Raw genomic sequence first — 22,626 nt, forward strand, 5'->3', positions numbered from 1 at the left:
GCGACGGAGATGAAAGCGCTCTCCTCTGAAGCGCCGCCGCATCTTCTGTATTTTACTTTACTGTGGAAAGTTCAATGGAAAATTAAGTTTTTCTGGTGTGTATTGGAGTCGGAGGAGCGGCCGCGGGCACACGCCATTACCTCGGGACTTCAAGGGGAAGAAATGTATAATCTGTAGACATAAGTTCTTGGTGCGGCTCCTTGTTGTATGGCTTTGTCTTCTTGCTCTTGTGTTGGCAGCTTTATGACTGGTTTTATTATATTGACTCCTCCATTATGGCGTCTTCTCGCCCTTGTGCACACTGTGACACCTTCTCGTGTTATCCTGTAGCATCTCTTACATGTCTCACCCTTGTCATAATCCGTCACCTGACTCTCCTCATTATTTACGTTCTTCTTTTCATTCCTTCTCCCTTACTTTTGACCCCACTTCTCACCTCTCCCTTCTTATGACCCCACTTCTCTCCTCTCCCTTCTTATGACTCCACTTCTCTCCTCTCCCTTCTTATGACCTCACTTCTCTCCTCTCCCTTCTTATGACCCCACTTCTCACCTCTCCCTTCTTATGACTCCACTTCTCTCCTCTCCCTTCTTATGACTCCACTTCTCTCCTCTCCCTTCTTATGACTCCACTTCTCTCCTCTCCCTTCTTATGACCCCACTTCTCACCCCTCCCTTCTTATGACCCCACTTCTCTCCTCTCCCTACTTATGACCCCACTTCTCTCCTTCCCCTTCTTATGACCCCACTTCTCACCCCTCCCTTCTTATGACCCCACTTCTCTCCTCTCCCTTCTTATGACCCCACTTCTCTCCTTCCCCTTCTTATGACCCAACTTCTCTCCTCTCCCTTCTTATGACCCCACTTCTCACCTCTCCCTTCTTATGACCCCACTTCTCACCTCTCCCTTCTTATGACCCCACTTCTCTCCTTCCCCTTCTTATGACCTCACTTCTCTCCTTCCCCTTCTTATGACCCAACTTCTCTCCTTCCCCTTCTTATGACCCCACTTCTCACCTCTCCCTTCTTATGACTCCACTTCTCTCCTCTCCCTTCTTATGACTCCACTTCTCTCCTCTCCCATCTTATGACTCCACTTCTCTCCTCTCCCTTCTTATGACCCCACTTCTCACCCCTCCCTTCTTATGACCCCACTTCTCTCCTCTCCCTTCTTATGACCCCACTTCTCTCCTTCCCCTTCTTATGACCCCACTTCTCACCCCTCCCTTCTTATGACCCCACTTCTCTCCTCTCCCTTCTTATGACCCCACTTCTCTCCTCTCCCTTCTTATGACCCCACTTCTCTCCTTCCCCTTCTTATGACCCCACTTCTCTCCTTCCGCTTCTTATGACCCCACTTCTCTCCTTCCCCTTCTTATGACCCCACTTCTCACCTCTCCCTTCTTATGACCCCACTTCTCTCCTTCCCCTTCTTATGACCTCACTTCTCTCCTTCCCCTTCTTATGACCCAACTTCTCTCCTTCCCCTTCTTATGACCCCACTTCTCACCTCTCCCTTCTTATGACCCCACTTCTCTCCTTCCGCTTCTTATGACCCCACTTCTCTCCTCTCCCTTCTTATGACCCCACTTCTCTCCTTCCGCTTCTTATGACCCCACTTCTCTCCTTCCCCTTCTTATGTCCCCACTTCTCACCTCTCCCTTCTTATGACCCCACTTCTCTCCTTCCGCTTCTTATGACCCCACTTCTCTCCTTCCCCTTCTTATGAGCCCACTTCTCACCTCTCCCTTCTTATGACCCCACTTCTCTCCTTCCCCTTCTTATGTCCCCACTTCTCTCCTTCCCCTTCTTATGACCCCACTTCTCTCCTTACCCTTCTTATGACCCCACTTCTCTCCTTCCCCTTCTTATGTCCCCACTTCTCTCCTTCCGCTTCTTATGACCCCACTTCTCACCTCTCCCTTCTTATGACCTCACTTCTCTCCTTCCGCTTCTTATGACCCCACTTCTCTCCTTCCCCTTCTTATGAGCCCACTTCTCACCTCTCCCTTCTTATGACCCCACTTCTCTCCTTCCCCTTCTTATGTCCCCACTTCTCTCCTTCCCCTTCTTATGACCCCACTTCTCACCTCTCCCTTCTTATGACCCCACTTCTCTCCTCTCCCTTCTTTTGACCCCACTTCTCACCTCTCCCTTCTTATGACCCCACTTCTCTCCTCTCCCTTCTTATGACCCCACTTCTCACCTCTCCCTTCTTATGACTCCACTTCTCTCCTCTCCCTTCTTATGACTCCACTTCTCTCCTCTCCCTTCTTATGACTCCACTTCTCTCCTCTCCCTTCTTATGACCCCACTTCTCACCCCTCCCTTCTTATGACCCCACTTCTCTCCTCTCCCTTCTTATGACCCCACTTCTCTCCTCCCCCTTCTTATGACCCCACTTCTCTCCTTCCCCTTCTTATGACCCCACTTCTCACCCCTCCCTTCTTATGACCCCACTTCTCTCCTTCCCCTTCTTATGACCCCACTTCTCTCCTTCCGCTTCTTATGACCCCACTTCTCACCTTCCCCTTCTTATGACCCCACTTCTCACCTCTCCCTTCTTATGACCCCACTTCTCTCCTTCCGCTTCTTATGACCCCACTTCTCTCCTTCCCCTTCTTATGTCCCCACTTCTCACCTCTCCCTTCTTATGACCCCACTTCTCTCCTTCCGCTTCTTATGACCCCACTTCTCTCCTTCCCCTTCTTATGAGCCCACTTCTCACCTCTCCCTTCTTATGACCCCACTTCTCTCCTTCCCCTTCTTATGACCCCACTTCTCACCTCTCCCTTCTTATGACCCCACTTCTCTCCTTCCCCTTCTTATGACCCCACTTCCCACCCCTCCCTTCTTATGACCCCACTTCTCACCTCTCCATTCTTATGACCCCACTTCTCACCTCTCCCTTCTTATGACCCCACTTCTCTCCTTCCCCTTCTTATGACCCCACTTCCCACCTCTCCCTTCTTATGACCCCACTTCTCTCCTTCCCCTTCTTATGTCCCCACTTCTCTCCTTCCGCTTCTTATGACCCCACTTCTCTCCTCTCCCTTCTTATGACCTCACTTCTCTCCTTACCCTTCTTATGTCCCCACTTCTCTCCTTCCGCTTCTTATGTCCCCACTTCTCTCCTTCCGCTTCTTATGACCCCACTTCTCTCCTCTCCCTTCTTATGACCCCACTTCTCTCCTTCCCCTTCTTATGACCCCACTTCTCTCCTTCCGCTTCTTATGACCCCACTTCTCTCCTCTCCCTTCTTATGACCTCACTTCTCTCCTTACCCTTCTTATGACCCCACTTCTCTCCTTCCCCTTCTTATGACCCCACTTCTCACCTCTCCCTTCTTATGACCCCACTTCTCACCTTCCCCTTCTTATGACCTCACTTCTCTCCTTCCCCTTCTTATGACCCCACTTCTCACCTCTCCCTTCTTATGACCCCACTTCTCACCTCTCCCTTCTTATGACTCCACTTCTCTCCTCTCCCTTCTTATGACTCCACTTCTCTCCTCTCCCATCTTATGACTCCACTTCTCTCCTCTCCCTTCTTATGACCCCACTTCTCACCCCTCCCTTCTTATGACCCCACTTCTCTCCTCTCCCTTCTTATGACCCCACTTCTCTCCTTCCCCTTCTTATGACCCCACTTCTCACCCCTCCCTTCTTATGACCCCACTTCTCTCCTCTCCCTTCTTATGACCCCACTTCTCTCCTCTCCCTTCTTATGACCCCACTTCTCTCCTTCCCCTTCTTATGACCCCACTTCTCTCCTTCCGCTTCTTATGACCCCACTTCTCTCCTTCCCCTTCTTATGACCCCACTTCTCACCTCTACCTTCTTATGACCCAACTTCTCTCCTTCCCCTTCTTATGACCCAACTTCTCTCCTCTCCCTTCTTATGACCCCACTTCTCTCCTTCCGCTTCTTATGACCCCACTTCTCTCCTCTCCCTTCTTATGACCCCACTTCTCTCCTTCCGCTTCTTATGACCCCACTTCTCTCCTTCCCCTTCTTATGTCCCCACTTCTCACCTTCCCCTTCTTATGAGCCCACTTCTCACCTCTCCCTTCTTATGACCCCACTTCTCTCCTTCCCCTTCTTATGTCCCCACTTCTCTCCTTCCCCTTCTTATGACCCCACTTCTCTCCTTACCCTTCTTATGACCCCACTTCTCTCCTTCCCCTTCTTATGTCCCCACTTCTCTCCTTCCGCTTCTTATGACCCCACTTCTCACCTCTCCCTTCTTATGACCTCACTTCTCTCCTTCCGCTTCTTATGACCCCACTTCTCTCCTTCCCCTTCTTATGAGCCCACTTCTCACCTCTCCCTTCTTATGACCCCACTTCTCTCCTTCCCCTTCTTATGTCCCCACTTCTCTCCTTCCCCTTCTTATGACCCCACTTCTCACCTCTCCCTTCTTATGACCCCACTTCTCTCCTCTCCCTTCTTTTGACCCCACTTCTCTCCTTCCCCTTCTTATGACCCCACTTCTCACCCCTCCCTTCTTATGACCCCACTTCTCACCTCTCCCTTCTTATGACCCCACTTCTCTCCTCTCCCTTCTTATGACCCCACTTCTCTCCTCTCCCTTCTTATGACCCCACTTCTCTCCTCTCCCTTCTTATGACCCCACTTCTCACCCCTCCCTTCTTATGACCCCACTTCTCACCTCTCCCTTCTTATGACCCCACTTCTCTCCTCTCCCTTCTTATGACCCCACTTCTCACCCCTCCCTTCTTATGACCCCACTTCTCACCTCTCCCTTCTTATGACCCCACTTCTCTCCTCTCCCTTCTTATGACTCCACTTCTCTCCTCTCCCTTCTTATGACTCCACTTCTCTCCTCTCCCTTCTTATGACCCCACTTCTCACCCCTCCCTTCTTATGACCCCACTTCTCTCCTCTCCCTTCTTATGACCCCACTTCTCTCCTCTCCCTTCTTATGACCCCACTTCTCTCCTTCCCCTTCTTATGACCCCACTTCTCTCCTTCCGCTTCTTATGACCCCACTTCTCACCTTCCCCTTCTTATGACCCCACTTCTCACCTCTCCCTTCTTATGACCCCACTTCTCTCCTTCCGCTTCTTATGACCCCACTTCTCTCCTTCCCCTTCTTATGTCCCCACTTCTCACCTCTCCCTTCTTATGACCCCACTTCTCTCCTTCCGCTTCTTATGACCCCACTTCTCTCCTTCCCCTTCTTATGAGCCCACTTCTCACCTCTCCCTTCTTATGACCCCACTTCTCTCCTTCCCCTTCTTATGACCCCACTTCTCTCCTTCCCCTTCTTATGACCCCACTTCTCACCTCTCCCTTCTTATGACCCCATTTCTCTCCTTCCCCTTCTTATGACCCCACTTCCCACCCCTCCCTTCTTATGACCCCACTTCTCACCTCTCCATTCTTATGACCCCACTTCTCACCTCTCCATTCTTATGACCCCACTTCTCACCTCTCCCTTCTTATGACCCCACTTCTCTCCTTCCCCTTCTTATGACCCCACTTCCCACCTCTCCCTTCTTATGACCCCACTTCTCTCCTTCCCCTTCTTATGTCCCCACTTCTCTCCTTCCCCTTCTTATGACCCCACTTCTCACCTCTCCCTTCTTATGACCCCACTTCTCTCCTTCCCCTTCTTATGACCCCACTTCCCACCCCTCCCTTCTTATGACCCCACTTCTCACCTCTCCCTTCTTATGACCCCACTTCCCACCCCTCCCTTCTTATGACCCCACTTCCCACCCCTCCCTTCTTATGACCCCACTTCCCACCTCTCCATTCTTATGACCCCACTTCTCACCTCTCCCTTCTTATGACCCCACTTCTCTCCTTCCCCTTCTTATGTCCCCACTTCTCTCCTTCCCCTTCTTATGACCCCACTTCTCTCCTCCCCCTTCTTATGACCCCACTTCTCTCCTTCCCCTTCTTATGTCCCCACTTCTCTCCTTCCCCTTCTTATGACCCCACTTCTCACCTCTCCCTTCTTATGACCCCACTTCTCACCTCTCCCTTCTTATGACCCCACTTCTCTCCTTCCCCTTCTTATGACCCCACTTCTCTCCTCTCCCTTCTTATGACCCCACTTCTCTCCTTCCCCTTCTTATGACCCCACTTCTCACCCCTCCCTTCTTATGACCCCACTTCTCTCCTCTCCCTTCTTATGACCCCACTTCTCTCCTCTCCCTTCTTATGACCCCACTTCTCTCCTTCCCCTTCTTATGACCCGACTTCTCTCCTTCCGCTTCTTATGACCCCACTTCTCTCCTTCCCCTTCTTATGACCCCACTTCTCACCTCTCCCTTCTTATGACCCCACTTCTCTCCTTCCCCTTCTTATGACCTCACTTCTCTCCTTCCCCTTCTTATGACCCAACTTCTCTCCTTCCCCTTCTTATGACCCCACTTCTCACCTCTCCCTTCTTATGACCCCACTTCTCTCCTTCCGCTTCTTATGACCCCACTTCTCTCCTCTCCCTTCTTATGACCCCACTTCTCTCCTTCCGCTTCTTATGACCCCACTTCTCTCCTTCCCCTTCTTATGTCCCCACTTCTCACCTCTCCCTTCTTATGACCCCACTTCTCTCCTTCCGCTTCTTATGACCCCACTTCTCTCCTTTCCCTTCTTATGAGCCCACTTCTCACCTCTCCCTTCTTATGACCCCACTTCTCTCCTTCCCCTTCTTATGTCCCCACTTCTCTCCTTCCCCTTCTTATGACCCCACTTCTCTCCTTACCCTTCTTATGACCCCACTTCTCTCCTTCCCCTTCTTATGTCCCCACTTCTCTCCTTCCGCTTCTTATGACCCCACTTCTCACCTCTCCCTTCTTATGACCTCACTTCTCTCCTTCCCCTTCTTATGAGCCCACTTCTCACCTCTCCCTTCTTATGACCCCACTTCTCTCCTTCCCCTTCTTATGTCCCCACTTCTCTCCTTCCCCTTCTTATGACCCCACTTCTCACCTCTCCCTTCTTATGACCCCACTTCTCTCCTCTCCCTTCTTATGACCCCACTTCTCTCCTCTCCCTTCTTTTGACCCCACTTCTCACCTCTCCCTTCTTATGACCCCACTTCTCTCCTCTCCCTTCTTATGACCCCACTTCTCACCTCTCCCCTCTTATGACTCCACTTCTCTCCTCTCCCTTCTTATGACTCCACTTCTCTCCTCTCCCTTCTTATGACCCCACTTCTCACCCCTCCCTTCTTATGACCCCACTTCTCTCCTCTCCCTTCTTATGACCCCACTTCTCTCCTCCCCCTTCTTATGACCCCACTTCTCTCCTTCCCCTTCTTATGACCCCACTTCTCACCCCTCCCTTCTTATGACCCCACTTCTCTCCTCTCCCTTCTTATGACCCCACTTCTCTCCTCTCCCTTCTTATGACCCCACTTCTCTCCTTCCCCTTCTTATGACCCCACTTCTCTCCTTCCGCTTCTTATGACCCCACTTCTCACCTTCCCCTTCTTATGACCCCACTTCTCACCTCTCCCTTCTTATGACCCCACTTCTCTCCTCTCCCTTCTTATGACCCCACTTCTCACCTCTCCCCTCTTATGACTCCACTTCTCTCCTCTCCCTTCTTATGACTCCACTTCTCTCCTCTCCCTTCTTATGACCCCACTTCTCACCCCTCCCTTCTTATGACCCCACTTCTCTCCTCTCCCTTCTTATGACCCCACTTCTCTCCTCCCCCTTCTTATGACCCCACTTCTCTCCTTCCCCTTCTTATGACCCCACTTCTCACCCCTCCCTTCTTATGACCCCACTTCTCTCCTCTCCCTTCTTATGACCCCACTTCTCTCCTCTCCCTTCTTATGACCCCACTTCTCTCCTTCCCCTTCTTATGACCCCACTTCTCTCCTTCCGCTTCTTATGACCCCACTTCTCACCTTCCCCCTCTTATGACCCCACTTCTCTCCTCTCCCTTCTTATGACCCCACTTCTCTCCTTCCCCTTCTTATGACCCCACTTCTCTCCTTCCGCTTCTTATGACCCCACTTCTCACCTTCCCCTTCTTATGACCCCACTTCTCACCTCTCCCTTCTTATGACCCCACTTCTCTCCTTCCGCTTCTTATGACCCCACTTCTCTCCTTCCCCTTCTTATGAGCCCACTTCTCACCTCTCCCTTCTTATGACCCCACTTCTCTCCTTCCCCTTCTTATGACCCCACTTCTCTCCTTCCCCTTCTTATGACCCCACTTCTCACCTCTCCCTTCTTATGACCCCACTTCTCTCCTTCCCCTTCTTATGACCCCACTTCCCACCCCTCCCTTCTTATGACCCCACTTCTCACCTCTCCATTCTTATGACCCCACTTCTCACCTCTCCCTTCTTATGACCCCACTTCTCTCCTTCCCCTTCTTATGACCCCACTTCCCACCTCTCCCTTCTTATGACCCCACTTCTCTCCTTCCCCTTCTTATGTCCCCACTTCTCTCCTTCCGCTTCTTATGACCCCACTTCTCTCCTCTCCCTTCTTATGACCTCACTTCTCTCCTTACCCTTCTTATGTCCCCACTTCTCTCCTTCCGCTTCTTATGACCCCACTTCTCTCCTCTCCCTTCTTATGACCCCACTTCTCTCCTTCCCCTTCTTATGACCCCACTTCTCTCCTTCCGCTTCTTATGACCCCACTTCTCTCCTCTCCCTTCTTATGACCTCACTTCTCTCCTTACCCTTCTTATGACCCCACTTCTCTCCTTCCCCTTCTTATGACCCCACTTCTCTCCTTCCCCTTCTTATGACCCCACTTCTCACCTCTCCCTTCTTATGACCCCACTTCTCACCTTCCCCTTCTTATGACCTCACTTCTCTCCTTACCCTTCTTATGACCCCACTTCTCTCCTTCCCCTTCTTATGACCCAACTTCTCTCCTTCCCCTTCTTATGACCCCACTTCTCACCTCTCCCTTCTTATGACTCCACTTCTCTCCTCTCCCTTCTTATGACTCCACTTCTCTCCTCTCCCATCTTATGACTCCACTTCTCTCCTCTCCCTTCTTATGACCCCACTTCTCTCCTTCCCCTTCTTATGACCCCACTTCTCACCCCTCCCTTCTTATGACCCCACTTCTCTCCTCTCCCTTCTTATGACCCCACTTCTCTCCTCTCCCTTCTTATGACCCCACTTCTCTCCTTCCCCTTCTTATGACCCCACTTCTCTCCTTCCGCTTCTTATGACCCCACTTCTCTCCTTCCCCTTCTTATGACCCCACTTCTCACCTCTCCCTTCTTATGACCCCACTTCTCTCCTTCCCCTTCTTGTGACCTCACTTCTCTCCTTCCCCTTCTTGTGACCCAACTTCTCTCCTTCCTCTTCTTGTGACCCCACTTCTCACCTCTCCCTTCTTATGACCCCACTTCTCTCCTTCCGCTTCTTATGACCCCACTTCTCTCCTCTCCCTTCTTATGACCCCACTTCTCTCCTCTCCCTTCTTATGACCCCACTTCTCTCCTTCCCCTTCTTATGTCCCCACTTCTCACCTTCCCCTTCTTATGAGCCCACTTCTCACCTCTCCCTTCTTATGACCCCACTTCTCTCCTTCCCCTTCTTATGTCCCCACTTCTCTCCTTCCCCTTCTTATGACCCCACTTCTCTCCTTACCCTTCTTATGACCCCACTTCTCTCCTTCCCCTTCTTATGTCCCCACTTCTCTCCTTCCGCTTCTTATGACCCCACTTCTCACCTCTCCCTTCTTATGACCTCACTTCTCTCCTTCCGCTTCTTATGACCCCACTTCTCTCCTTCCCCTTCTTATGAGCCCACTTCTCACCTCTCCCTTCTTATGACCCCACTTCTCTCCTTCCCCTTCTTATGTCCCCACTTCTCTCCTTCCCCTTCTTATGACCCCACTTCTCACCTCTCCCTTCTTATGACCCCACTTCTCTCCTCTCCCTTCTTTTGACCCCACTTCTCTCCTTCCCCTTCTTATGACCCCACTTCTCACCCCTCCCTTCTTATGACCCCACTTCTCACCTCTCCCTTCTTATAACCCCACTTCTCTCCTCTCCCTTCTTATGACCCCACTTCTCACCTCTCCCTTCTTATGACCCCACTTCTCTCCTCTCCCTTCTTATGACTCCACTTCTCTCCTCTCCCTTCTTATGACTCCACTTCTCTCCTCTCCCTTCTTATGACCCCACTTCTCACCCCTCCCTTCTTATGACCCCACTTCTCTCCTCTCCCTTCTTATGACCCCACTTCTCTCCTCTCCCTTCTTATGACCCCACTTCTCTCCTTCCCCTTCTTATGACCCCACTTCTCTCCTTCCGCTTCTTATGACCCCACTTCTCACCTTCCCCTTCTTATGACCCCACTTCTCACCTCTCCCTTCTTATGACCCCACTTCTCTCCTTCCGCTTCTTATGACCCCACTTCTCTCCTTCCCCTTCTTATGAGCCCACTTCTCACCTCTCCCTTCTTATGACCCCACTTCTCTCCTCTCCCTTCTTATGACCCCACTTCTCTCCTCTCCCTTCTTATGACCCCACTTCTCTCCTTCCCCTTCTTATGACCTCACTTCTCTCCTTCCGCTTCTTATGACCCCACTTCTCACCTCTCCCTTCTTATGACCCCACTTCTCTCCTTCCCCTTCTTATGACCTCACTTCTCTCCTTCCCCTTCTTATGACCCAACTTCTCTCCTTCCCCTTCTTATGAGCCCACTTCTCACCTCTCCCTTCTTATGACCCCACTTCTCTCCTTCCGCTTCTTATGACCCCACTTCTCTCCTTCCCCTTCTTATGAGCCCACTTCTCACCTCTCCCTTCTTATGACCCCACTTCTCTCCTTCCGCTTCTTATGACCCCACTTCTCTCCTTCCCCTTCTTATGAGCCCACTTCTCACCTCTTCCTTCTTATGACCCCACTTCTCTCCTTCCGCTTCTTATGACCCCACTTCTCTCCTTCCCCTTCTTATGAGCCCACTTCTCACCTCTCCCTTCTTATGACCCCACTTCTCTCCTTCCCCTTCTTATGACCCCACTTCTCTCCTTCCCCTTCTTATGACCCCACTTCTCACCTCTCCCTTCTTATGACCTCACTTCTCTCCTTCCCCTTCTTATGACCCCACTTCCCACCCCTCCCTTCTTATGACCCCACTTCTCACCTCTCCATTCTTATGACCCCACTTCTCACCTCTCCCTTCTTATGACCCCACTTCTCTCCTTCCCCTTCTTATGACCCCACTTCCCACCTCTCCCTTCTTATGACCCCACTTCTCTCCTTCCCCTTCTTATGTCCCCACTTCTCTCCTTCCCCTTCTTATGACCCCACTTCTCACCTCTCCCTTCTTATGACCCCACTTCTCTCCTTCCCCTTCTTATGACCCCACTTCCCACCCCTCCCTTCTTATGACCCCACTTCTCACCTCTCCCTTCTTATGACCCCACTTCCCACCCCTCCCTTCTTATGACCCCACTTCCCACCCCTCCCTTCTTATGACCCCACTTCTCACCTCTCCATTCTTATGACCCCACTTCTCACCTCTCCCTTCTTATGACTCCACTTCTCTCCTTCCCCTTCTTATGTCCCCACTTCTCTCCTTCCCCTTCTTATGACCCCACTTCTCTCCTCCCCCTTCTTATGACCCCACTTCTCTCCTTCCCCTTCTTATGTCCCCACTTCTCTCCTTCCCCTTCTTATGACCCCACTTCTCACCTCTCCCTTCTTATGACCCCACTTCTCTCCTTCCCCTTCTTATGACCCCACTTCTCTCCTCCCCCTTCTTATGACCCCACTTCTCTCCTTCCCCTTCTTATGACCCCACTTCTCACCTCTCCCTTCTTATGACCCCACTTCTCACCTCTCCCTTCTTATGACCCCACTTCTCTCCTTCCCCTTCTTATGTCCCCACTTCTCTCCTTCCGCTTCTTTTGACCCCACTTCTCACCTCTCCCTTCTTATGACCTCACTTCTCTCCTTCCGCTTCTTATGACCCCACTTCTCTCCTTCCCCTTCTTATGAGCCCACTTCTCACCTCTCCCTTCTTATGACCCCACTTCTCTCCTTCCCCTTCTTATGACCCCACTTCTCACCTCTCCCTTCTTATGACTCCACTTCTCTCCTCCCCCTTCTTATGACCCCACTTCTCTCCTTCCCCTTCTTATGACCCCACTTCTCTCCTTCCGCTTCTTATGACCCCACTTCTCTCCTCTCCCTTCTTATGACCTCACTTCTCTCCTTACCCTTCTTATGACCCCACTTCTCTCCTTCCCCTTCTTATGACCCCACTTCTCTCCTTCCCCTTCTTATGACCCCACTTCTCACCTCTCCCTTCTTATGACCCCACTTCTCACCTTCCCCTTCTTATGACCTCACTTCTCTCCTTCCCCTTCTTATGACCCCACTTCTCACCTCTCCCTTCTTATGACCCCACTTCTCTCCTTCCCCTTCTTATGACCTCACTTCTCTCCTTCCCCTTCTTATGACCCAACTTCTCTCCTTCCCCTTCTTATGACCCCACTTCTCACCTCTCCCTTCTTATGACCCCACTTCTCTCCTTCCCCTTCTTATGACCTCACTTCTCTCCTTCCGCTTCTTATGACCCCACTTCTCTCCTCTCCCTTCTTATGACCCCACTTCTCTCCTTCCGCTTCTTATGACCCCACTTCTCTCCTTCCCCTTCTTATGTCCCCACTTCTCTCCTTCCCCTTCTTATGACCCCACTTCTCTCCTTCCCCTTCTTATGACCTCACTTCTCTCCTTCCGCTTCTTATGACCCCACTTCTCTCCTCTCCCTTCTTATGACCCCACTTCTCTCCTTCCCCTTCTTATGACCCCACTTCTCTCCTTCCCCTTCTTATGACCTCACTTCTCTCCTTCCCCTTCTTATGACCCAACTTCTCTCCTTCCCCTTCTTATGTCCCCACTTCTCACCTCTCCCTTCTTATGACCCCACTTCTCTCCTTCCGCTTCTTATGACCCCACTTCTCTCCTTCCCCTTCTTATGAGCCCACTTCTCACCTCTCCCTTCTTATGACCCCACTTCTCTCCTTCCCCTTCTTATGTCCCCACTTCTCTCCTTCCCCTTCTTATGACCCCACTTCTCTCCTTACCCTTCTTATGACCCCACTTCTCTCCTTCCCCTTCTTATGTCCCCACTTCTCTCCTTCCGCTTCTTATGACCCCACTTCTCACCTCTCCCTTCTTATGACCTCACTTCTCTCCTTCCGCTTCTTATGACCCCACTTCTCTCCTTCCCCTTCTTATGAGCCCACTTCTCACCTCTCCCTTCTTATGACCCCACTTCTCTCCTTCCCCTTCTTATGTCCCCACTTCTCTCCTTCCCCTTCTTATGACCCCACTTCTCACCTCTCCCTTCTTATGACCCCACTTCTCTCCTCTCCCTTCTTTTGACCCCACTTCTCACCTCTCCCTTCTTATGACCCCACTTCTCTCCTCTCCCTTCTTATGACCCCACTTCTCACCTCTCCCTTCTTATGACTCCACTTCTCTCCTCTCCCTTCTTATGACTCCACTTCTCTCCTCTCCCTTCTTATGACTCCACTTCTCTCCTCTCCCTTCTTATGACCCCACTTCTCACCCCTCCCTTCTTATGACCCCACTTCTCTCCTCTCCCTTCTTATGACCCCACTTCTCTCCTCCCCCTTCTTATGACCCCACTTCTCTCCTTCCCCTTCTTATGACCCCACTTCTCACCCCTCCCTTCTTATGACCCCACTTCTCTCCTCTCCCTTCTTATGACCCCACTTCTCTCCTCTCCCTTCTTATGACCCCACTTCTCTCCTTCCCCTTCTTATGACCCCACTTCTCTCCTTCCGCTTCTTATGACCCCACTTCTCACCTTCCCCTTCTTATGACCCCACTTCTCACCTCTCCCTTCTTATGACCCCACTTCTCTCCTTCCGCTTCTTATGACCCCACTTCTCTCCTTCCCCTTCTTATGTCCCCACTTCTCACCTCTCCCTTCTTATGACCCCACTTCTCTCCTTCCGCTTCTTATGACCCCACTTCTCTCCTTCCCCTTCTTATGAGCCCACTTCTCACCTCTCCCTTCTTATGACCCCACTTCTCTCCTTCCCCTTCTTATGACCCCACTTCTCTCCTTATCCTTCTTATGACCCCACTTCTCACCTCTCCCTTCTTATGACCCCACTTCTCTCCTTCCCCTTCTTATGACCCCACTTCCCACCCCTCCCTTCTTATGACCCCACTTCTCACCTCTCCATTCTTATGACCCCACTTCTCACCTCTCCCTTCTTATGACCCCACTTCTCTCCTTCCCCTTCTTATGACCCCACTTCCCACCTCTCCCTTCTTATGACCCCACTTCTCTCCTTCCCCTTCTTATGTCCCCACTTCTCTCCTTCCGCTTCTTATGACCCCACTTCTCTCCTCTCCCTTCTTATGACCTCACTTCTCTCCTTACCCTTCTTATGTCCCCACTTCTCTCCTTCCGCTTCTTATGTCCCCACTTCTCTCCTTCCGCTTCTTATGACCCCACTTCTCTCCTCTCCCTTCTTATGACCCCACTTCTCTCCTTCCCCTTCTTATGACCCCACTTCTCTCCTTCCGCTTCTTATGACCCCACTTCTCTCCTCTCCCTTCTTATGACCTCACTTCTCTCCTTACCCTTCTTATGACCCCACTTCTCTCCTTCCCCTTCTTATGACCCCACTTCTCTCCTTCCCCTTCTTATGACCCCACTTCTCACCTCTCCCTTCTTATGACCCCACTTCTCACCTTCCCCTTCTTATGACCTCACTTCTCTCCTTCCCCTTCTTATGACCCCACTTCTCACCTCTCCCTTCTTATGACCCCACTTCTCACCTCTCCCTTCTTATGACTCCACTTCTCTCCTCTCCCTTCTTATGACTCCACTTCTCTCCTCTCCCATCTTATGACTCCACTTCTCTCCTCTCCCTTCTTATGACCCCACTTCTCACCCCTCCCTTCTTATGACCCCACTTCTCTCCTCTCCCTTCTTATGACCCCACTTCTCTCCTTCCCCTTCTTATGACCCCACTTCTCACCCCTCCCTTCTTATGACCCCACTTCTCTCCTCTCCCTTCTTATGACCCCACTTCTCTCCTCTCCCTTCTTATGACCCCACTTCTCTCCTTCCCCTTCTTATGACCCCACTTCTCTCCTTCCGCTTCTTATGACCCCACTTCTCTCCTTCCCCTTCTTATGACCCCACTTCTCACCTCTACCTTCTTATGACCCAACTTCTCTCCTTCCCCTTCTTATGACCCAACTTCTCTCCTCTCCCTTCTTATGACCCCACTTCTCTCCTTCCGCTTCTTATTACCCCACTTCTCTCCTCTCCCTTCTTATGACCCCACTTCTCTCCTTCCGCTTCTTATGACCCCACTTCTCTCCTTCCCCTTCTTATGTCCCCACTTCTCACCTTCCCCTTCTTATGAGCCCACTTCTCACCTCTCCCTTCTTATGACCCCACTTCTCTCCTTCCCCTTCTTATGTCCCCACTTCTCTCCTTCCCCTTCTTATGACCCCACTTCTCTCCTTCCCCTTCTTATGTCCCCACTTCTCTCCTTCCCCTTCTTATGACCCCACTTCTCACCTCTCCCTTCTTATGACCCCACTTCTCTCCTCTCCCTTCTTTTGACCCCACTTCTCTCCTTCCCCTTCTTATGACCCCACTTCTCACCTCTCCCTTCTTATGACCCCACTTCTCTCCTCTCCCTTCTTATGACCCCACTTCTCTCCTCTCCCTTCTTATGACCCCACTTCTCACCCCTCCCTTCTTATGACCCCACTTCTCACCTCTCCCTTCTTATGACCCCACTTCTCTCCTCTCCCTTCTTATGACCCCACTTCTCACCCCTCCCTTCTTATGACCCCACTTCTCACCTCTCCCTTCTTATGACCCCACTTCTCTCCTCTCCCTTCTTATGACTCCACTTCTCTCCTCTCCCTTCTTATGACTCCACTTCTCTCCTCTCCCTTCTTATGACCCCACTTCTCACCCCTCCCTTCTTATGACCCCACTTCTCTCCTCTCCCTTCTTATGACCCCACTTCTCTCCTCTCCCTTCTTATGACCCCACTTCTCTCCTTCCCCTTCTTATGACCCCACTTCTCTCCTTCCGCTTCTTATGACCCCACTTCTCACCTTCCCCTTCTTATGACCCCACTTCTCACCTCTCCCTTCTTATGACCCCACTTCTCTCCTTCCGCTTCTTATGACCCCACTTCTCTCCTTCCCCTTCTTATGTCCCCACTTCTCACCTCTCCCTTCTTATGACCCCACTTCTCTCCTTCCGCTTCTTATGACCCCACTTCTCTCCTTCCCCTTCTTATGAGCCCACTTCTCACCTCTCCCTTCTTATGACCCCACTTCTCTCCTTCCCCTTCTTATGACCCCACTTCTCTCCTTCCCCTTCTTATGACCCCACTTCTCACCTCTCCCTTCTTATGACCCCATTTCTCTCCTTCCCCTTCTTATGACCCCACTTCCCACCCCTCCCTTCTTATGACCCCACTTCTCACCTCTCCATTCTTATGACCCCACTTCTCACCTCTCCCTTCTTATGACCCCACTTCTCTCCTTCCCCTTCTTATGACCCCACTTCCCACCTCTCCCTTCTTATGACCCCACTTCTCTCCTTCCCCTTCTTATGTCCCCACTTCTCTCCTTCCCCTTCTTATGACCCCACTTCTCACCTCTCCCTTCTTATGACCCCACTTCTCTCCTTCCCCTTCTTATGACCCCACTTCCCACCCCTCCCTTCTTATGACCCCACTTCTCACCTCTCCCTTCTTATGACCCCACTTCCCACCCCTCCCTTCTTATGACCCCACTTCCCACCCCTCCCTTCTTATGACCCCACTTCTCACCTCTCCATTCTTATGACCCCACTTCTCACCTCTCCCTTCTTATGACCCCACTTCTCTCCTTCCCCTTCTTATGTCCCCACTTCTCTCCTTCCCCTTCTTATGACCCCACTTCTCTCCTCCCCCTTCTTATGACCCCACTTCTCTCCTTCCCCTTCTTATGTCCCCACTTCTCTCCTTCCCCTTCTTATGACCCCACTTCTCACCTCTCCCTTCTTATGACCCCACTTCTCACCTCTCCCTTCTTATGACCCCACTTCTCTCCTTCCCCTTCTTATGACCCCACTTCTCTCCTCTCCCTTCTTATGACCCCACTTCTCTCCTTCCCCTTCTTATGACCCCACTTCTCACCCCTCCCTTCTTATGACCCCACTTCTCTCCTCTCCCTTCTTATGACCCCACTTCTCTCCTCTCCCTTCTTATGACCCCACTTCTCTCCTTCCCCTTCTTATGACCCCACTTCTCTCCTTCCGCTTCTTATGACCCCACTTCTCTCCTTCCCCTTCTTATGACCCCACTTCTCACCTCTCCCTTCTTATGACCCCACTTCTCTCCTTCCCCTTCTTATGACCTCACTTCTCTCCTTCCCCTTCTTATGACCCAACTTCTCTCCTTCCCCTTCTTATGACCCCACTTCTCACCTCTCCCTTCTTATGACCCCACTTCTCTCCTTCCGCTTCTTATGACCCCACTTCTCTCCTCTCCCTTCTTATGACCCCACTTCTCTCCTTCCGCTTCTTATGACCCCACTTCTCTCCTTCCCCTTCTTATGTCCCCACTTCTCACCTCTCCCTTCTTATGACCCCACTTCTCTCCTTCCGCTTCTTATGACCCCACTTCTCTCCTTTCCCTTCTTATGAGCCCACTTCTCACCTCTCCCTTCTTATGACCCCACTTCTCTCCTTCCCCTTCTTATGTCCCCACTTCTCTCCTTCCCCTTCTTATGACCCCACTTCTCTCCTTACCCTTCTTATGACCCCACTTCTCTCCTTCCCCTTCTTATGTCCCCACTTCTCTCCTTCCGCTTCTTATGACCCCACTTCTCACCTCTCCCTTCTTATGACCTCACTTCTCTCCTTCCGCTTCTTATGACCCCACTTCTCTCCTTCCCCTTCTTATGAGCCCACTTCTCACCTCTCCCTTCTTATGACCCCACTTCTCTCCTTCCCCTTCTTATGTCCCCACTTCTCTCCTTCCCCTTCTTATGACCCCACTTCTCACCTCTCCCTTCTTATGACCCCACTTCTCTCCTCTCCCTTCTTATGACCCCACTTCTCTCCTCTCCCTTCTTTTGACCCCACTTCTCACCTCTCCCTTCTTATGACCCCACTTCTCTCCTCTCCCTTCTTATGACCCCACTTCTCACCTCTCCCTTCTTATGACTCCACTTCTCTCCTCTCCCTTCTTATGACTCCACTTCTCTCCTCTCCCTTCTTATGACCCCACTTCTCACCCCTCCCTTCTTATGACCCCACTTCTCTCCTCTCCCTTCTTATGACCCCACTTCTCTCCTCCCCCTTCTTATGACCCCACTTCTCTCCTTCCCCTTCTTATGACCCCACTTCTCACCCCTCCCTTCTTATGACCCCACTTCTCTCCTCTCCCTTCTTATGACCCCACTTCTCTCCTCTCCCTTCTTATGACCTCACTTCTCTCCTTCCCCTTCTTATGACCCCACTTCTCTCCTTCCGCTTCTTATGACCCCACTTCTCACCTTCCCCTTCTTATGACCCCACTTCTCACCTCTCCCTTCTTATGACCCCACTTCTCTCCTTCCGCTTCTTATGACCCCACTTCTCTCCTTCCCCTTCTTATGTCCCCACTTCTCACCTCTCCCTTCTTATGACCCCACTTCTCTCCTTCCGCTTCTTATGACCCCACTTCTCTCCTTCCCCTTCTTATGAGCCCACTTCTCACCTCTCCCTTCTTATGACCCCACTTCTCTCCTTCCCCTTCTTATGACCCCACTTCTCTCCTTCCCCTTCTTATGACCCCACTTCTCACCTCTCCCTTCTTATGACCCCACTTCTCTCCTTCCCCTTCTTATGACCCCACTTCCCACCCCTCCCTTCTTATGACCCCACTTCTCACCTCTCCATTCTTATGACCCCACTTCTCACCTCTCCCTTCTTATGACCCCACTTCTCTCCTTCCCCTTCTTATGACCCCACTTCCCACCTCTCCCTTCTTATGACCCCACTTCTCTCCTCTCCCTTCTTATGACCTCACTTCTCTCCTTACCCTTCTTATGTCCCCACTTCTCTCCTTCCGCTTCTTATGACCCCACTTCTCTCCTCTCCCTTCTTATGACCCCACTTCTCTCCTTCCCCTTCTTATGACCCCACTTCTCTCCTTCCGCTTCTTATGACCCCACTTCTCTCCTCTCCCTTCTTATGACCTCACTTCTCTCCTTACCCTTCTTATGACCCCACTTCTCTCCTTCCCCTTCTTATGACCCCACTTCTCTCCTTCCCCTTCTTATGACCCCACTTCTCACCTCTCCCTTCTTATGACCCCACTTCTCACCTTCCCCTTCTTATGACCTCACTTCTCTCCTTCCCCTTCTTATGACCCCACTTCTCACCTCTCCCTTCTTATGACCCCACTTCTCTCCTTCCCCTTCTTATGACCCCACTTCTCTCCTTCCCCTTCTTATGACCCAACTTTTCTCTTTCCCCTTCTTATGACCCCACTTCTCACCTCTCCCTTCTTATGACTCCACTTCTCTCCTCTCCCTTCTTATGACTCCACTTCTCTCCTCTCCCATCTTATGACTCCACTTCTCTCCTCTCCCTTCTTATGACCCCACTTCTCTCCTTCCCCTTCTTATGACCCCACTTCTCACCCCTCCCTTCTTATGACCCCACTTCTCTCCTCTCCCTTCTTATGACCCCACTTCTCTCCTCTCCCTTCTTATGACCCCACTTCTCTCCTTCCCCTTCTTATGACCCCACTTCTCTCCTTCCGCTTCTTATGACCCCACTTCTCTCCTTCCCCTTCTTATGACCCCACTTCTCACCTCTCCCTTCTTATGACCCCACTTCTCTCCTTCCCCTTCTTATGACCTCACTTCTCTCCTTCCCCTTCTTGTGACCCAACTTCTCTCCTTCCTCTTCTTATGACCCCACTTCTCACCTCTCCCTTCTTATGACCCCACTTCTCTCCTTCCGCTTCTTATGACCCCACTTCTCTCCTCTCCCTTCTTATGACCCCACTTCTCTCCTCTCCCTTCTTATGACCCCACTTCTCTCCTTCCCCTTCTTATGTCCCCACTTCTCACCTTCCCCTTCTTATGAGCCCACTTCTCACCTCTCCCTTCTTATAACCCCACTTCTCTCCTTCCCCTTCTTATGTCCCCACTTCTCTCCTTCCCCTTCTTATGACCCCACTTCTCTCCTTACCCTTCTTATGACCCCACTTCTCTCCTTCCCCTTCTTATGTCCCCACTTCTCTCCTTCCGCTTCTTATGACCCCACTTCTCACCTCTCCCTTCTTATGACCTCACTTCTCTCCTTCCGCTTCTTATGACCCCACTTCTCTCCTTCCCCTTCTTATGAGCCCACTTCTCACCTCTCCCTTCTTATGACCCCACTTCTCTCCTTCCCCTTCTTATGTCCCCACTTCTCTCCTTCCCCTTCTTATGACCCCACTTCTCACCTCTCCCTTCTTATGACCCCACTTCTCTCCTCTCCCTTCTTTTGACCCCACTTCTCTCCTTCCCCTTCTTATGACCCCACTTCTCACCCCTCCCTTCTTATGACCCCACTTCTCACCTCTCCCTTCTTATGACCCCACTTCTCTCCTCTCCCTTCTTATGACCCCACTTCTCACCTCTCCCTTCTTATGACCCCACTTCTCTCCTCTCCCTTCTTATGACTCCACTTCTCTCCTCTCCCTTCTTATGACTCCACTTCTCTCCTCTCCCTTCTTATGACCCCACTTCTCACCCCTCCCTTCTTATGACCCCACTTCTCTCCTCTCCCTTCTTATGACCCCACTTCTCTCCTCTCCCTTCTTATGACCCCACTTCTCTCCTTCCCCTTCTTATGACCCCACTTCTCTCCTTCCGCTTCTTATGACCCCACTTCTCACCTTCCCCTTCTTATGACCCCACTTCTCACCTCTCCCTTCTTATGACCCCACTTCTCTCCTTCCGCTTCTTATGACCCCACTTCTCTCCTTCCCCTTCTTATGTCCCCACTTCTCACCTCTCCCTTCTTATGACCCCACTTCTCTCCTTCCGCTTCTTATGACCCCACTTCTCTCCTTCCCCTTCTTATGAGCCCACTTCTCACCTCTCCCTTCTTATGACCCCACTTCTCTCCTTCCCCTTCTTATGACCCCACTTCTCTCCTTCCCCTTCTTATGACCCCACTTCTCACCTCTCCCTTCTTATGACCTCACTTCTCTCCTTCCCCTTCTTATGACCCCACTTCCCACCCCTCCCTTCTTATGACCCCACTTCTCACCTCTCCATTCTTATGACCCCACTTCTCACCTCTCCCTTCTTATGACCCCACTTCTCTCCTTCCCCTTCTTATGACCCCACTTCCCACCTCTCCCTTCTTATGACCCCACTTCTCTCCTTCCCCTTCTTATGTCCCCACTTCTCTCCTTCCCCTTCTTATGACCCCACTTCTCACCTCTCCCTTCTTATGACCCCACTTCTCTCCTTCCCCTTCTTATGACCCCACTTCCCACCCCTCCCTTCTTATGACCCCACTTCTCACCTCTCCCTTCTTATGACCCCACTTCCCACCCCTCCCTTCTTATGACCCCACTTCTCTCCTCCCCCTTCTTATGACCCCACTTCTCTCCTTCCCCTTCTTATGACCCCACTTCTCACCCCTCCCTTCTTATGACCCCACTTCTCTCCTCTCCCTTCTTATGACCCCACTTCTCTCCTCTCCCTTCTTATGACCCCACTTCTCTCCTTCCCCTTCTTATGACCCCACTTCTCTCCTTCCGCTTCTTATGACCCCACTTCTCACCTTCCCCTTCTTATGACCCCACTTCTCACCTCTCCCTTCTTATGACCCCACTTCTCTCCTTCCGCTTCTTATGACCCCACTTCTCTCCTTCCCCTTCTTATGTCCCCACTTCTCACCTCTCCCTTCTTATGACCCCACTTCTCTCCTTCCGCTTCTTATGACCCCACTTCTCTCCTTCCCCTTCTTATGAGCCCACTTCTCACCTCTCCCTTCTTATGACCCCACTTCTCTCCTTCCCCTTCTTATGACCCCACTTCTCTCCTTCCCCTTCTTATGACCCCACTTCCCACCTCTCCCTTCTTATGACCCCACTTCTCTCCTTCCCCTTCTTATGACCCCACTTCTCACCTCTCCCTTCTTATGACCCCACTTCTCTCCTTCCCCTTCTTATGACCCCACTTCCCACCTCTCCCTTCTTATGACCCCACTTCTCTCCTTCCCCTTCTTATGTCCCCACTTCTCTCCTTCCGCTTCTTATGACCCCACTTCTCTCCTCTCCCTTCTTATGACCTCACTTCTCTCCTTACCCTTCTTATGTCCCCACTTCTCTCCTTCCGCTTCTTATGACCCCACTTCTCTCCTCTCCCTTCTTATGACCCCACTTCTCTCCTTCCCCTTCTTATGACCCCACTTCTCTCCTTCCGCTTCTTATGACCCCACTTCTCTCCTCTCCCTTCTTATGACCTCACTTCTCTCCTTACCCTTCTTATGACCCCACTTCTCTCCTTCCCCTTCTTATGACCCCACTTCTCTCCTTCCCCTTCTTATGACCCCACTTCTCACCTCTCCCTTCTTATGACCCCACTTCTCACCTTCC

At 51.4% G+C, this 22,626-nt stretch overlaps 1 protein-coding gene across 4 annotated transcripts in view; it reads left to right on the forward strand.

Annotated features, from left to right (window-relative positions):
• The window catches only part of PHF14 (PHD finger protein 14), a 207,721-nt gene that overhangs the window by 29,532 nt on the left and 155,563 nt on the right, over nucleotides 1–22,626 (forward strand). The window lies entirely within an intron of this gene.

This window comes from Leptodactylus fuscus, chromosome 4 (assembly GCF_031893055.1).
Source record: "Leptodactylus fuscus isolate aLepFus1 chromosome 4, aLepFus1.hap2, whole genome shotgun sequence".
NCBI lineage: Eukaryota > Metazoa > Chordata > Amphibia > Anura > Leptodactylidae > Leptodactylus > Leptodactylus fuscus.